We start from the raw sequence: 11450 nt of genomic DNA, 5'->3' as shown, positions 1-11450 counted from the left end.
GAAAGTTTCTAAAGTCTGAGCTTATATTGACGTTTCTCCAGCAAGTGACATTATTTATGCTTCATGAAGCTCCGTGGCGTGTTAGCTTCGCATCACTGTGACACAGACCTGAGGTAATCAACTAGTAGTTGTCTTACAGTTTTGGAAGCTCCAGTCTGTGCTTGGTGCAAAGTATTGCATCACTGAGGGAGACATGACAACAAAGCCATTTACCTTCACGCCCCGAAGTTAAAATGAAAACAGTGTAATACTCAGAGTCCCACAACCTACCCGGGCCTATCCCCAAGTACACAAGGAGTTCCCATGATGCCCTGCCTCTAACTCCCATGATGCCCTACCTCTTAAAGTTTCTACCGTCTTCCAGTATAGACATCAACTGGGAACCAAGATGTTAAAAGGGGACTTGTATGTATAGCGCGCAGATTTCTTCTTGTATTCGGTGGTTGAAACAATGGTTGCTCTCAGCGTCCATTCCCACACTCACCTGCACGGGTTCTGGGGTTGAAGAGCTGTCCAGTGGAATGGTTGCTTCTTTGCTCTGATTCTGGGTAGGAATGAACACACGTCCTCACTTTATAACCCCTTAGGGGAAAGGCTAAGATTTTATATGGAGGGTGTCTCTGATTAGCTCGCTTTTGCTGTAGAGTGCTCTACACGGACCCCAGGCTGCCCCAGAGAGTCCTCTGTGCTTTGGCCTTGTTCCTCCCAAGTCTGACATGCTTGTGTTTGGCAGACAGGTTTTTTTTCCCACTTTACTTTTGTTAGCATAATTTCTTTCTTTTGTCTCCCTTTTCAGGCCACAAACCCTGACAAGAGATCATGTACACCGTTTGGAGCATGGCCCCATGGTTCTCAGAACTTCTTTGCAGAAGCAGTTTGTGAGTGAGACTGACAGAAACTTTCAGCAATGGCATGCTGACCTGTAAGAGCAGAAAGAGGTAGAAAGTTATGAGAGGGATTTCCACAGGACTTTCAGCTAGAAGAGCTCTCCTGTTCTTGATGTTTCCCACCCCCTAACCCCCACTCCACTCATGAATGAACTGGGTCAGTTGTGTAGAGGATAACACAGACTCTGATTTAACATGGAGTTATCCATTTCCCAAACTGGCTAGCTAATGATTGTGAACAGGCCTTTTGGGCGTCAAGGGTTAGAGTGAGTGCTAGCCATGCATTATCTTATTTAAATTTGACAACAAGCTTGGAAAAAGCTTGGAGAGGTTAAGCTGCACACATAGCTGATGAATGGCAGAACCACTGTTCAAACTGAGGGAGTGAAGCACACCAACCACTCCATAGTAATGTAATAATTATGCATTTCACCATAAAACATGCTTTCTGATTACACAGGTTGTACAGATAATTTTTATTCCTAATGTTTATTCTTAGCGGCAACCACATATTTAATTAATAGATTTCATATTTGTTTCACTTGTTTATAAAATATGCTCTCCTTTTATGGTTAAATGGCTAAGTGTCAGGGACTATAACTTTACTTAATTACATATTTCTTAATTATTCCTGTATTAGTTAATTGTATGGAATTAATTTTAAAAATTAAGTAATTATACTTTCTAACGTGACTATTCTAACGTCAATCACATTTCTCTGTTAATTTTGAAAATATGACTCAGGCGTGATTAAATGTATATTTAATTTTAGCATAACTTAAACTAAAATTCATATAGGCTTTTACTAAGACTTCCTGTATATTATATGCACATACACATGCACAGCTCAAGTCCTCTAAAATCATTTGTTAAAATACATGTAATTGATAAATGTTATTATTAATTAACAATAAATTAACATTAAGGAAAACATGCCAGAAAGTTCTAAAACTGAGCCTCAGTTCCCAGACAGCCTGGAAAAGCTGTTCTTTAAATTGAGCATTTCCTGTCTTTCTACTCTGTCCTATTATTTCACGCTGGAACCATTCTGTGTTGAAAACCTACTGTGAGAAAACGACTTAACTTTGCTGTCAGCTTCTTGGGGACAGGGTCATTGTTTTATATTCTGCACATGAAATAGCTTCTGGCACAGTAAGTGTTTGTTGAATTTGAATTTTGAATTTAAGTGAAATGAAGCTGAAAATTTTACATTAGCTACAGTCATCCATCTGAGTTTAAGCCAGCGGTTGCTATCTTGTAGAGGGGAATCATTAATAATGCGATTTCTATGGAGGTTATTTTGGTGACAGAACAAGATGAAAACATTTTTTTTTCTTCTTTGAGTTTTCTGTTCCAATCATGCATGAGATCTTTAGACTAGTATTTTTGACTCAAGTGAAAATTATGAGATACAGTATCATTAAAGTTTCTGATATGTTGTAGCAAAAGAACTTAATACATTTAACTCCATCCATTTTTTTTATAACGAAAAATAACAAAGGAAATGAAGAGGGGTTCAGATATTGGTCAGTGTCGCACAGGTGTCTGCTCACAGCGAGTGCGATGTTTCTGTGTCTCCATTAAGTATCCCTTCTGTTGTGGTTATTACAGAAACTTTTATCAGATATGAATTATTAGACCTTATTATAGAGCTAAACAGCTTTTCATTCATTTATTCCCTTTAGGCACTTGCTTGATGTTTGATGCAATGGAAACAAAAACTGTACAATATTATTGGGATTATAATTTCCTATGAAATATTTGAAATATTTCTCCCTTCTTCCTTTCTCCTTCCCTCCCTTCCTCCCTCCATCCCTTCCTCCCTCTACCCCTCTCTCCCTTCCCTTCTCTTCCTCCCATCCTTTGTTTCTTTCTTCCTCTTTTCCTTATTTTGAGAATGGACATCTCCTGGTCTTGAACTCTCTATCCTCTTAAGTGCTGGAGTTAAGGACATGCCCGGTCATCATAATATTTAAAACATTTGGGACCAGGAGAATCTAGTTTTCTAGAATACTGCAGTGGCATTTTCTGGACTATGCTACCATTTTAATAAACTCTTCCATTCTCTCTGTTCGCTTATGTGTATTAAAGATCGATATCTGGTCACATGGTAAAGGATTGTATAAGACGCTAGATTAACCTCTTATTTGTTAGGGGTTAATTTTTGTTATATTACAACTGTAAATATTTTGCCATTTAAAGTTAAAAGTGTATTGAAATAATTTTTTCTTAAGAAAACTGTAAACTATTCCTCCATGTAAACTTTGTAGGTCCTGTTCTTTCTTCCCACTTCCTGCCTTAGGGAAAAGAGCTCAGGTTTGGCATCAATGTCGTCAGATTATTCTAGCCCCGGAGAGTTCTTCTTTGGTTATATGACCCACTGGAAAAGATTGCTCCATTTTGATTGACGTCTCTCTGATGTCCGCAGTTTGTGAACTTGCAAGCCTCACTCTTTTGGATGGATGTCCTGAATTACGGATCTAAGGAAAAGGAGAATGGGAAGTACCAGGATGGAAAATACAAACTTTTTATTACTGCCTTCTTTACTGAGATTATAAACTGCAGACTCACAAATACTTCCTCTTTCTCATGAATCTACCTGCAACCTTCCCCCTTTCAAAGATAAACCAGTATTTGCAATCCCATAGGCTGAGTAATTGAGTGGGTTTTCTAATATCTGGACTGACCATTTTGGTGACAAACGCATTCTTGGTTCCAGAAGTTTCAGGGTAGGAGGAGCTAAAATAGAAACACCCAACCAAGCCGCCCTGTTGAGGTACTATATAGTACTTTGATGCCAGGGCAGGGATGGGTGGAGATTGTGGACTACTATTGCAGACTCCTCTCTGAGAGACCCCAAATGGAGGTTGTCTTTGAGAATCACAAGGTCTCATGTGCCAGGTGGCCATTCTTTGCTTTGTTGTCATGCTTTTTGTATTTCAATTTAACCTCCCACACAAAAGATAAGAATGCAAATTGTTACTTCTTTATGGATTGCATATGATTCAGTCAGTTTTTTTTAAATCTTCCAAATAGCTCTGCCTACATTGAATACTTGTTTAAAGAGTTAGAGCAAATTAAAAATGCCAACCCTGGTCCCCTTGTCAGGACAGAAAATGTGTTCTAAAAATCTGAACGGTCTTACGTGATCTCTTGTGACTCTACTGCATGAGCTTCTTCCTCTTTTCAAAGGGTGCATCACAGAGGAAAGACCACTTAGCGAACTTGGTGTGAATCAGTTCCCTGAAGAGGAGGTCAGGATCACTGATCCGACTCAGAAAACACAGATGTAATGGGTAGCATGGTGGAAGAGGCCTGTTGTCAAAGCACAGTGGAATGTTAGTGGGGAAAGGTCTGTCTACACCAAGAAATGGCAGGTCAACCACTACTAAGAGAGAGCACAAGCCAGCATTGCAATAACCTTGGGACAATTTCTGAACAGATGTAGTAAAAACACTCCCCTGACCCCAAATCATACAGGAACTAGAAACCGGGTTGTTCTATATTAGGGAAAAAGCATGATTAAAAAGGGGGGTCAACACTCACAGAAAGACATACATGGTATGCACTCATTGATAAGTGGCTATTAGCCCAAATGCTTGAATTACCCTAGATCCCTAGAACAAAGGAAACTCAAGACGGATGATCAAAATGTGAATGCTTCACTCCTTCTTTAAATGAGGAAAAAGAATACCCTTGGCAGGGAAGGGAGAGGCAAAGATTAAAACAGAGACTGAAGGAACACCCATTCAGAGCCTGCCCCACAGGTGGCCCATACATATACAGCCACCCAATTAGACAAGATGGATGAAGCAAAGAAGTGCAGACCGACAGGAGCCGGATGTAGATCGCTCCTGAGAGACACAGCCAGAATACAGCAAATACAGAGGCGAATGCCAGCAGCAAACCACTGAACTGAGAATAGGTCCCCCGTTGAAGGAATCAGAGAAAGAACTGGAAGAGCTTGAAGGTGCTCGAGACCCCAAAAGTACAACAATGTCAAGCAACCAGAGCTTCCAGGGACTAAGCCACTACCTAAAGACTATACATGGACTGACCCTGGACTCTGACCCCATAGGTAGTAATGAATATCCTAGTAAGAGCACCAGTGGAAGGGGAAGCCCTGGGTCCTGCTAAGACTGAACCCCCAGTGAACTAGACTATGCGGGGAGGGTGGCAATGGGGGGAGGTTTGGGAGGGGAACACCCACAAGGAAGGGGAGGGGGGAGGGTGATGTCTGTCCGGAAACCGGGAAAGGGAATAACACTTGAAATGTATATAAGAAATACTCAAGATAATAAAAAAAAAATAAAATAAAATAAAATAAAAAAATATAAAAAAAGGGGGGTCAAAAATCATCAGAAGGATAATTTTATGTGATCAAATTGAATCTTAGAGCAATAAATATTGTATCAATAGAAATAAAACTCTGATAAGTATGATCTTTATTGTATTGTATTCAATCGCTTGAAAACAATGTCAGATAAATGTGAATTAGAATGATCATTTTTATAATATTTTAAATTTTCCTTTCTTTTTGTGGTACCAGGTGTTGAACCCAGAGCTTCCACCATTCAAGGCAAGTGTTCTGCCTCTGAGATATGTTTTTATTTGCTAATTTTGAGACTCACAAGTAAACTTACAACCTTCCTGTCTTAGCCTCTCAAGTAGCTGGAGTTACCTGTAACACCAGGCCTGGCCATCTGATATTTATGAAAAACATAAATGTTCCAAATAATGAATGATACTCTTTGAAAATTAATCTATTATGTCTATCTGAATTTGAGTCAGTCATACCCGTACATGTATGAGCAGGAAAAATAAACTTTAATCCTGATGTAGAAAGACATAGCCTTAAAAAGATTTCTAAATATTAGAAAATGTTGAGAGGTAATCATATATATATATATATATATATATATATATACACATATATATATATATATAATAAAAATACTTACTTATAATATGATTTAAATTTCAACAATAGTCTGGATAGATGAGCTCTATTAGAGCAAAAAGTTGACTTTCTGTTGACCAAAAGGGTTCCACAGACACCTCTCAAAACTCTAAACATATTGATAATGCTATTGGTTATTGCCCACAACTTGATGGCAAGACCCTATTACTAATGAAACCACACGCAGGTGGCAATGAAAATGAAGAAGTCCAGCTGGTACTCAACTGGAAGCTTCACCCTTACTTGGTAGCATTCATAGCACTGGAAGATGTACATGTTATCAGAGGAGAAAAGTAACCCTCATTCTCACCTAGTTATGAACTCTGAGAGCAAGAAGAACAATCTGCCTACACTGGTGTGGCGATAGTGTGGTACAGTAATGAACACTGGTATGATAATGGCATGGATGTTAGGGGGCAACCAACCACTTCTTAAAATTGGATTTAAGGACCACTGAGATGGAACCCTCACCTGACAACCCATATTTAATTCAGGTCAAGAATATGAAACTAGGTAGGTCATAGGAAAACTTGTTACCATCATTCTGCTAAATAAACACAACAATGAAAAGACTTCCAGGGACATATTGCTATACTTAGATCAGGGGAATGGTTCCACTGTCACTAGGGAAGCTTCTTTTTTTTTTTTTTTAATTAACTTGAGTATTATATACATTTCGAGTGTTATTCCCTTTCCCGGTTTCCGGGCAAACATCCCCCTCCCCCTCCCCTTCTTTATGGGTGTTCCCCTCCCCATCCTCCCCCCCTTGCCGCCCTCCCCCCAACAATCTAGTTCACTGGGTGTTCAGTCTTAGCAGGACCCAGGGCTTCCACTAGGGAAGCTTCTTGACATAGACGGAAATTAGCACAGAGATCCACAATCAGACAATATTCAGAAAAAGAGAGATTTTGGACTCCTTAATTCTCAGTGGGATGTCTTTATCACTCTCTTCCCCTCAAGGGTCAGGAATTTACCTGGAAAAAGGAGTAGAAAGGTTGGTTATAAGAACCAGAGGTGTAGATGATTTAAGTTTTCTCCAGAGTCAACTGGGCAGAGACATATGAGCTTACAGAGACTGCGATAACATGTACAAGCTCGAGACAGACTAAATCCAGCATGGAGAAAGGGAAGTGGGGACAGAGTTTCATTACTAGCCAAGAACTTATTCTCAAATATTGGCTACTTGGATAGGGAAATAATTTTCTTCAATGGAGTGACACTGGATTTATCAACCAAACTCCAGGGCAGGTTCAATGATCCAGAGGCATGGCCAACACAATTGACTACATGAATTTTATTTATTTGTGTGTTTGTTTAATGGGAGAGAGAAATGAAATGAAGTTGGGTGGGTCAGAATGAGTAGACCATCTAGAAGGGGTTGGGAGACAGGAAAGGATATGATAACAATGTATCGTATGAAATTTTCAAAGAATGAAAATAAGGTGACTTTATTTTATGAAATATTAACAATGATTTTATTTTGTCCTTTATTATTACTTATCTTGTGTGTGCTGTGTGTGTGTGTGCTGTATGTGTGTTTTGCGTCTGGGTGTATCTCTGTGTGTGGATACATGTATGTATATATTCTTTTGCATGTGTGTGGGTGCACGTGTGTGGAGACAGGAAGTTGAATACAAATATTTTCCTAAGTTGGTCTCCACTGAGGTAAAAGTTCTCAGGCGTATCTCTCCATGAATTCAAATCTTACCAGTTCAGCTTCTCTAGTCCATCAGCTTACCGCAGAGATGCCCTGCCCCTACCTTAGGGATTACCAGGGGGCCTACCAGGCAGGCCTAGCTCTTATGTGCGATCTGAGAATCCAAACTCTGCTCATCACCCTTGTGCAGCAAATGCTTTCTTGTGCAGAGTCACCTCCCTAGCAGGTTTCTGTGTATTTTAAAAATAATTACTTTTTGGAAGAAATTTTCAAAACTAATCGTGTGTGTGTGTGTGTGTGTGTGTGTGTGTGTGTGTGTGTGTCTTACCAGCCTGGGTAGTTTATACTATGTTTCTCAGAGTTCATGACAAGCCTAGGAAGTTCAAGGTCAGCATAGAGGCAAAGTTGGTGCCTGGTGAGGGCTCACTTCCTGCTTTCAAGATGGTGCCTGGCTGCTGGATTCCCTAGTGGCTTTCCATGGTTCGTGTGGCAGTAGAAGAAAAGGGCCATGCAGAGCTTTGAAGCCCCTTTGATAAGGATATTAATCCCTTCATAAGGGCAGAACCCTGATGACTTAATCTCTTTCCCAAAGGATGGACCTATTAATTTTGCTGTTTTGAGGATTAACTTTCAGCATGAGTTTTGGAGGGATACCAACATTTAAATCACAGAGATCTTTAAAACCCCTTTCACTTAAAGTAAGCTTTCGAGTTTAAAAAAAGTCAAGTTAAAAATGAGTATTTTCATTTTTGTATGTGCATGCCTGTGTGTGTGAATGAGTATGTCTTCATGTGTCTACATACACATGTGTACTCAGAAAGAGGAGGAGGATGTTGTGTGTTTCATGCTATAATAAAATTTCTTTGTGACAAAGTCTCTCACTGAAACTGGAGCTAGGCCGGTGGCTAGCTAGATCCAGAGAACCTCCTGTCTCAACTCGCCATGGTACTGTGGATACAGTTATGAGAAAAGTCATGCTAGGCTTTTATATACTTTTTAAATGTGCATGCTATGATTCAGACGTAGGTCCTCCAGTGTGCACAGCAAGCACTCTTACCTTCTCATCCATCTTTCCAGAAACGAATGAGTTCAAAAAGTCATTAAGGTTTCCTCCTAATCGTAGACCTTTTCCCTGGTGACAACGGCTTATTAACTTACTCTTGATTAAGCCCAAGGCAGCATAGGGGCACCTTACTGGTTAGAAGTCACTCTTTCTTCTCTTCCTTTGGTGGCATCCAGAGTCTGTGGTTATGCTAAGCTGCTAGGGTCATTTCTCCAAAGGAGATAAGAGAAGCTTGAATGACTTATAAAGCTCATGAACACCTAGAGAAGCCAGCCAAGGACTCACAACTAGGTATTGGTCAACCCAGCTGAGCTGGCTTATCAACCATTATTCTACTAGAAAAGACACGACTCTGATATCCCATGGAAGGACTCCTAGATGGTTCCAAATCACTTGTTCTGCTTCTGCACCCGGAAAAGTTATTCCTTGACTTGATTTGCTTGTCTTATGAGGCTTCAGATCAATAAGGCTGACTTCTTCTCTGCTAACATGGAGGAAAACTATTTTTCCTAAGCAACCTTTTTCCTCACATAAAATGTAAATTATACAAGCTTAATAACATAAGCTCTGACCACAGTCACCACGTGCTTCCCGGAAGAGGTTCTTAGTTTTCATCAGCTGGAGTATGGGACTTCAAAGACAGTGTTAGCTGTTTCTGAGATGAATTCCTTAATGGTTACATGGGCTTTAGTACTTGTTAAAAGATGGCTTCTCTGAAAACCGTTTTTGATTATTTCTTAGCCTCAGAAGTTTGAGTTGAGGCCCAGTTCTCCACACAATGACGATATGAACTCGTTCAGATTGTTTAACATCCCTGGTTATCCAGTGATAAGGTGCTAAATGATCAACAGGTATTTCATTAAAAACTGCCTTGTCTATCCATGCGTCACCTAGTGACAGCTCCGTTGAGCAATGGCAAATGAGTTGCTGATAGATAGCAGGAAGGGATTCTGGTGTGCTTTTGTGCACTAGGTTTGCCATAGACGTGACTGTACCTTGACTATCTCAAAAGGCTAGAAGAAAGGACTGTTCGTGTTTTCATGATAGAGCAGTGGTGTTTGAGCAACAACCTCTTTTCCCATAGTACATATACATCAAACCATCCCACAGACTCTTGCGACTCTATTAAATATTTGCATTTGCATGGGTCATTTAAAAATATATTTAATTTAAGAATGCTTAAAAAAAGTCCATTGTTTCTATGTAGCCCTCCCAATTGTTCTAATTAGGGCAGCTTAGGTTTTCAAAGTGACACACTCCCGGTCATTTTTGCTTGTTTGCATCACATCCTGATATTTACATGCACCCTTGACTCTAGGTGACAGAAGTTGCCAATAAGAGGGAAGGGAAGAAAAAGGAAAGGAAGGAAAGGAAGGAAGGGGAATTGGGAGTGGAAGTATACTCACACCCAGGGATCTGATGGAAAAGCACAAAAACTATCAGTGAGAAATGACTGGCTTGGGCCGAGTTGACAGAGCGAAGAATGAACCATGCAAGTCTATGTCAGGTTCAAGGGGCTCTGTTAATGTCAGCACCACCCTGCTTTCTTTGCAGTTGTGTAGACGACATCACGGTGGCTTCTGAGGACCAACAGTGTCAAAGGGAGTGAGATCGAGAATGGGAAATCGTGTCTGCTTGGTCTTTGTGTAGGTAGATGCATTGCTCTGTGTGTGTGTGTGTCTGTGTGTGTGTGTGTGTCCCACATGTGTGCGTGTGTCCCAGTTTCTTTATTTGTAAAAGGGGGTCACTTAGATTGGTGGGAGTTTGGAAAAGTGTCTCTATTTCAGCAGGGAAAAAGTATTCACTCATCAAGGAAAAGCTAAACTTTTTAAAAACTCACATGTGCGTGTGTGCATGTGTGTGTGTGTGTGTGTGTGTGTGTGTGTGTATGTGTGTGTGTGTGTGTGTGTGTACACTATGGCAGCATGTAGAGTTCATCTCCTACCATGTAAGTACCCGGGATTGAATTCACATCCCAAGGATTGGCAGCAAGTGTCTTTCTCCACTGAACCATTTTATAGTCTGAAGAACTGAACGTTTGTAGGTAATTTGTAGTAAGATTAGATGAACTTGGATAATTCTGGACGTTTCCAAATAATTGATGGTCTACTGTCCCTAGATGGCCTTGGCTCAGTGATAATGGTTGCATTAGTGACCCTAAGCACTCCTCCTCTGGATTGCAGCCATCTTTTTTGATGTGTTTATCTGCTCAATCATGGACTAACTGGTACTATCTGTTGCATCAGGGAACTATTGGGTATTAAAGACAGCCCCATGTCTAAGCACGCTGGGCACGCAGATGCCTTTGATCGTTTTGAGTTGAATTTGGAGGGGGTTCTTCCATCCCCATGGGCCTACTGCCATCTTTGACAATCCCTAGGTCCCATTTTACTCTCTGCCTCTAATCAGTTCAGAGGTCCCCGGATACACTTTACTTAGGAAACTGTCAAAATTAGGTCAAATAGAGTCAGACTCAGGTGGCTGGCCCTCAATTCTTCTTCTCATACATTCCAAATGAAAAGGGAAGGGAAGGGTTAACTTTAAACCAGACTACCTTGAACCCCCACACTCTCTTTATCTAGCACGCCATAATAAAAGATCAAGAGTTCCTGCTTATTATCTTATTTTTCCTGCCTGCTTCTCCAGGCTAAGGCCCAGTCTGGTTATGGATTAACACGGTGATCAATAGCGAGCCTGCTGTCTCTCTCTCGGCAGGGGAAAATGAACTCAACATGCAGTCAAACTCTTATTGATCAAGGATATAGGTCTCACTTTCATTACCTCTGTCTCCCGATAACCCACCAATAATGTGATGAGTTGCTAATCTCTCTGATTTTCAATGGACCCTTCACCCTTCCTGTCTGCTCGCTGCCACTCTTATTT

General features: G+C 40.5%; 1 long non-coding RNA gene across 5 annotated transcripts; it reads left to right on the top strand.

Moving 5' to 3' along the window:
• Positions 1-253: 253 nt before the first annotated feature.
• On the top strand, positions 254-4004 carry LOC148007719 (uncharacterized). Of its 5 annotated transcripts, none has more exons than XR_015647077.1 (3): positions 254-405; positions 797-938; positions 3190-4004. It is a non-coding gene; the product is annotated as an uncharacterized LOC148007719 (long non-coding RNA). The 5 variants fall into 5 exon arrangements; XR_015647080.1 differs by having other exon boundaries at positions 797-922; positions 3190-3532; XR_015647078.1 differs by having other exon boundaries at positions 3316-3532.
• Positions 4005-11450: the final 7446 nt, after the last annotated feature.

The sequence above is a fragment of the Rattus norvegicus genome, chromosome 1, assembly GCF_021556685.1.
Source record: "Rattus norvegicus strain SHRSP/BbbUtx chromosome 1, alternate assembly SHRSP_T2T, whole genome shotgun sequence".
NCBI lineage: Eukaryota > Metazoa > Chordata > Mammalia > Rodentia > Muridae > Rattus > Rattus norvegicus.
Note: the sequence above shows the minus strand (reverse complement) of the source record. Positions and strands in the feature narration are given on the sequence as shown.